Genomic DNA, 6,161 nt, shown 5'->3' with positions numbered 1-6,161 from the left:
GATGTAAAATTGCACTTGTGTTTTATACCGTAGCTTGTTAGTTTGAAAATTATCAAGATAGGGCCGGAGATGGTGACTCATCAGCATAGAGCCTGACTGGCAAGCGCAAGGTCGTGAGTTCGATCACCGGTACCAAAAAAAAAAAAAAAAAAAAAAAAAAATCAAGGTAGCAATGGTTTGGAAGTATGAGAAATACCGTCTTATGGAAATGTTGCTATGGGCAGTTTTCGTGGTTCAAGTGTGCTTTGTTAAGAATGCATATTTAGCTGGGGACAGTGACATGCACCTGTAGTCCCAGCATTTAGAGGCTGAGGCAGGAGAATTACTTAAGGCTAGGAGTTAAGAGACCAGCCTGGGCAACATAGTGAGACACCGACTGAAATAAGAAAGAGGGGGCAGTGGAGAGGAAAAACACCTGAAAGCACGAATGAATTTTTAAGTGCATCAGCAAGTGAAGTGTGTGCCTTCCGTGTGCATCCATGCAGATACCGTATCAAAATAGACAAGCACGCTGTCCCTCTAAGCAGACAACAGGCTACTTACCGTAGGGACCCAATCTAGAGTAGTCGCCATTATATTCCTGGTGTTTAATATAGCAGCAGGCGTGATCCACAAGTGGTGTATCCCTCCCCCCCCCCCTGCTGATGTCACCACCACTGTGATCTGCTTCCTGGTGTGTCCTCCACAGAGAAAATGGGGAGAACAGTAGTGCAGGGAATCCATCCCATGCGAAGTCTGGTTAGCCAAACTTGGACATCTAGTTTATTTAATTTCCCATTACTCCATGCATTTACTTCTTTTAACATCTTCCCTTGTTTTCTGTTGATGAAAACAGTTGCACAGATTGAGTTATAATGAGAGGAAGTTTATTTTGACTTAGTTTTGGAAGTTCAAGATCTATGGGCTGTATGTAGTAATGGCCTTGTTTTCTTTATTTTTGTGGTATTGTGGGTTGAATCCAGGGCCTCCCCACTTAGCTACATCCCTAGTCCTTTTTATTTTTTATTTTGAGACAGGGTCTCAGTCACTAAGTTGCTCAGGCTCAGCTCAAACTTGGGATCATCTTGCCTCAGCCTCCCAAAGGGCTAGGATTAAGGGATGCATTTGTGATGGGCTCTTTGCTGGCAGTGTCACAAAGCAGTACAGGGCACTACATGGCAAGACAGTGGGGGCATGTGTGTCTCTGGCCTCTCTCCCTTTTCTATGAAGTTACCAGGAGTCAGTCATGGGAGCATCACCATAATGATCTTCTCTAGTCTAAACACCTCCCAAAGGCCCCACCTCTAATTGCGTAACACATTGTGTCCACCCTCTTAACACCTCACAATGGGGATAAACTTCAATTTACAACACACGGGGGGGACACTCAGACATGTCTAAACCATAACTATATCCTTTTAGTTTTTGTGCCCAGCGGTCAGCAAACTATAGTCCGTAGGCCAAATCCATCTGGTTACTTTTATACAATCCTAAAACTAAGGATAATTTTTTATATTTTTAATAGTTAAATTTTAGGCGTTATGTAGCTCTCCATGTAATATTCCAGATTTTGCCTCCTAGCCTGCCTCATATTTATAATCTGATCCTTTACAGAAAAATGTTTTATTGATTTTCAGAATCCAGCTAGCCGTTAGCAAAATTCACTCTACAGTGTTCCAGTTTGGTCTCCACTGTGCAAACACTAGTGCATATTCATTTTGGGTGACAAGGGAGTAGCTTAGTCGTGTAACAGCTAGTGGTAGCTGAGTGACCATTAGGAGACCCTCCAGGAAGACCTTCTGGTTCCAGCTGGCAACAGGATTCTCTTACTACCATCCGTACAGTTTATACATTTAGCCAAATCTTTGTATGCTTTCTATTTAAAAGTACAAGTACATCAATTGCACATTTCAAATAGAAATCACAGAGCAACATGTCAGCTTCTCTAAAGAGGATAATTCCCATCTTTACTATTACACTTCAGATAAGTAACAAAACTATGAGATTGTCTTGCATTTAATGGCTAGAGCTAAAAATATTAGTACTATGAGTTTTATTTAGCTCATCATTTCTATATTTAATCTCAGATCTTTCTGAAGTTATATAATCTTGTAACTACCAACAGATTTTCCAGCTCAAATTAGCTGAGTAAATGGGGAATGGAAAATATCAGGACACAGTAGAGACTGTCTTAAAAAGAATCAAGACTAAGGTCCAGGATATGGGGTCCACACTATTGTGTGTCCCATTTAAATAGAAGAACGCGCTATCCGCAGATTAAATCTTTCAGTTGGAGTTTAGTTTTTCTACTTTTATTCCTGGACACATCACTCTACTCTCTTACCAAATTTGTTTGTGTACTGTTATAAATTTTATAGCTTAATTTAAATGGAGGAGACAAAGTGGAGGACAGAAACAGATAAACAGATCACATTTAAAGGATTAAAAATAATAACTTCAGGCCAGGAATAGTGGCACATACCTGTAATCCCAGCACTCAGGCAGAGGCAGGAAGATCACCGCAAATTCAAGGCCATCCTGGCCTACACAGTGACATAATGAATTCAAGGCCATCCTGAACTACATAGCAAGATCTTGTTTCAAAAAATAAATGATAGTGCTGGAAACTAGAAAACAATGAAACAGCATCTTACATTTGAGGATAATTTATTGCCAAACTGTAGTACCTATCTGACCAAACTATTAATAGGAGAATTAAAGCGTGAGAGATGTGCAAGTTCTTAAAGAACTGACATGCATCCTCATGCATACGTCCTCAGGGAAGCTAATGAAAGATACGCTCCCCATACCTCAAGCAGAGAATAAACTGCAAGCAGGAAGACAGGGAACCCAGGACACAGGAGATCAGCGCAGAAGGGAGGGAAAGGAGTCTAAAGGTAACTAACCAAAAAATCTCAGGACAACAGCAAGCAGTCCAGACTGGAGCTGTGTCACAGTTTTGTTTTCATTGGCTTTATTTTGTTTTATTTTGCTTGGGTTTTATTCTCTTTAAAATAAAAAAATTATTAAAAGTTTGTAGTTTTACCAAGAAAAGAAGCATGTGCAACATTGAGGGGAAAGGAGGGCATGGTGGGTGAAAAGGTTAGCATTAAAAAGAATCCAAATATTTTCTACAGGGACAAGAAGAAAAATACTTTAACGGCATCTCTGATATTAAAACCCAACTAGAGGTCCAAGGGTGCAAAACTGTAAATCTTTTATTGGAAAAAACAGTCCCTGAGAATCTAATTATTCAGGGCTTCCTAGGGAAGTGTAGCCAAAGTGAAGCCATCTAGGCACTCAGAAGATGCTGAGCCATGATCCAAGGGGCTCTAGCTACTGCTCAAACTGGCAGCTGATCTTGGCATCATCCATGCCATATTGGTTTTTCAGACATGCAGAATGCGAGAGTTATGAGGCCACAGAGGTGGCCACCAAGATTCTAGGAAGGCTGGGAAGCCAGGCAAATATGTCTGACAGAGTCACATACCTACCAGGAGCCCATGAAAGGGCAGTGCATGAAGCTGGCAGAGTGAAACCAAAGGTCTGATGGAGCCCCTGGCAAATGGAAGATGCCAAGAATATAGACCATCTATTGAGGAAACCGTCAAGCAGTAAAATATACCCTGCATAAGTGAGAGCCACACAGGCTGCACCCAGCAAAGACATATGGATAAGGCTTCCCAAGTCCTTCAGAGCACACTTTTCACCACGGCCTGGGTGCTGGAGAATAGAGCTATAGGATTTAACGTTTTCCCTTCTGTGTTTTGATCTTGCTTTGGTATGAGTTCTATTTCCTATTCTTTCCTTTCAGGATGGCAGTGTTTACCCTGGGCCACTGTACGCTGGAAATATTTGACTTTCATTTTTATTTTCACCGGGCCTCACAGCTAAGACTTCAGTTTGGACTTCTCAGTAGTGCTGACACTGTTAAGACTTTGATGACTCTTAGACAAGGACTCAATACATTTTCCTTACTGAGATGGAAATGAGCCTCTTGGAGGGGTGAAATGTTGTTATGCTTTAGATCTAAACTGTCCCCCAGAAGTCTTATGTGCAGAGTTGGAGCTTTGAGAAGGTGGTTGGATTAAGGGGGGGCTCAGTGCTTATCCGTGGATTAATCTACTGAGTATGCTCTTGGGAGGTGAGACCTGGTCAGAGGAGACAGTCACTGGGGCATGGCTTGGAAAGGGATAGCGCTGTCCCGGCTCCTCCTCTTTTTCTCTGGTCTGTATAGCACGAGCAGCTGTCCTCCACGGGGCCCTTCCACCATGGTATTTCCGCTTGGGAGCAGGCCGACCATCTATCTATGAGACCCACTGAAATTGAACCAAAATAAACCTCCCCTCCTTTAAGTTGAGAGTGTTAGGTATTTTATTCTGGTGACAAGGAAAATAACTAACACAATGCTGGAAAGGTGTGATTTATATTTAGAGAAAGGAATGGCTTTTTTGGTGAACTGCCGGTCTGTGTCCAGTGAGAGCAGATATATGAGAGGAACTGTTCACCCACTCCACTGTTGACTGCCGACCCCATCTCCACAGAGCAGAGCAATCAGACTAAACCTTCCTCCTGCTCAAGGGCCCTTAATAACTTTCTGTTATACTTACTATAAAACCCTAAATCCCCAGTGTGACCTTGGAGGCTCTCTGGTTCTTCTCTAAAAGTAGGGGGACGACCCTGGACTATTCAGTGGGTCCCCTGTATTTATAAGCATCTCTATTAGTGGAAGAAGAAAGCAGAAGAGTCAGAGAAGGAATATGACTGTGGGATCAGATTAGAGTGATTTGTTGTTTAAAGAATAATTAACTTGCCGGTGTTTCATTGGCAGGTGGAAGGGAGCCATAAGACAAAGACCGCAGGCAGCCCCTAGAAACTGAAGAAACAAAGAAACAGGTTTCCCCTGCATCTCCAGAAAGGAACACAGCCCTGCTGGTCCAAGATTGGCTAGAACTAAAAATAAACCTGTGTCATTTATTATTAATGTTGTGGATATTTGCTACAGCAGCAACAGGAAATGAGTCGCCTCCCGACTCCCTGACTCCCCGCCGCTGTACCCTGATAACTCACGGAGGCTCCACCTTCTTTTCTTTGTGCTTCTCCCCTTGCAGGCCTGGCTCTCAGGCACTCGTACACCTGTACGGCAAAAACCTGACCTTCACCGTACGTTCCCAGATGAAATAAATGGCTTTTTCCATGAAAGAGAATTTGGGGAACTGTAACTGATCTGAGATGTCCTATGTTAAGAGTAAGAGGAACCAGTCAGCTGTCCCGCAGGGTAATTTTAGCAGCCTGCTCGGATGCATGCCTCTAAGGAGTGTAAGGGAGGTCAGTCCCCTGGCCTGTGGCTGCAGAAAGGCCCTGGAATGTTTAAGTACATTCACAGATTAGCCAGGGACAGCAGAGCCAGAACTGATGCAGTTTTAACAATTGGAAAAGTGAAAGATTTCACGATCCTAGGAGGACTGTCTTTTTGCTATTGGAACTTGCCCTAGGATCACATATCATACTCAGTTTTCATCCCTGATAAAGAACGAGAGTGAGCTTAGCACAGGGAATCTGAGCACAGACACGTCATGGCCATCCTAGTACTACTGAAGCCTGAGGTTGGCAATGAAGAAAAGCCTGAGCAGTTCTGACCAGGACGTCACCATGTATGTCCAGTTACACGGTAGCCTACCGTGTGACATCATGACCCAGTTCAAACACAGTCACACACATACACACGTGCTACTAAGGCAGTCATTTCAGGAAGGACGCTTACTCGTTATCGTGCACACTACTATTATTCTAATCTGTCCTATATTGTTTTTTGTTCCGACTATGCACAACCTGCTAAACTGAAAATCCAGAGTTTGAAAAGTTCTAGTTGTAAAAGTCCAACAAACCATACCCCTGTTGGGGTACGGGTGCAGCTCCGGTGATAGAGCACATGCTTAGCATACTGAGAGCTGGGTTCAATCCCCAGCCCAGGGAGAGGGGTGCCACACTCTCGCTGAGCTATTCTGTAACATAATGGCCCTCTTTCTCATCTCTGTAGAATTAGAGAAGGGGAGAGGGAAAGGGAGACAGCCACTGTTAGACTGTGGCCAATGCTTAAGACCTCTCTCCTCCTTTAATAAGGTGGCAATATCTGCTCTGCCTCCGTCATGGGGTTGTGAGGATCCAAAGGACAGTTCTGT

Source organism: Cavia porcellus, unplaced genomic scaffold (assembly GCF_034190915.1).
Source record: "Cavia porcellus strain 051 isolate PalLab524CR breed Dunkin Hartley unplaced genomic scaffold, mCavPor4.1 scaffold_21, whole genome shotgun sequence".
NCBI classification, from domain to species: domain Eukaryota; kingdom Metazoa; phylum Chordata; class Mammalia; order Rodentia; family Caviidae; genus Cavia; species Cavia porcellus.
This window is presented reverse-complemented; position numbering follows the sequence as displayed.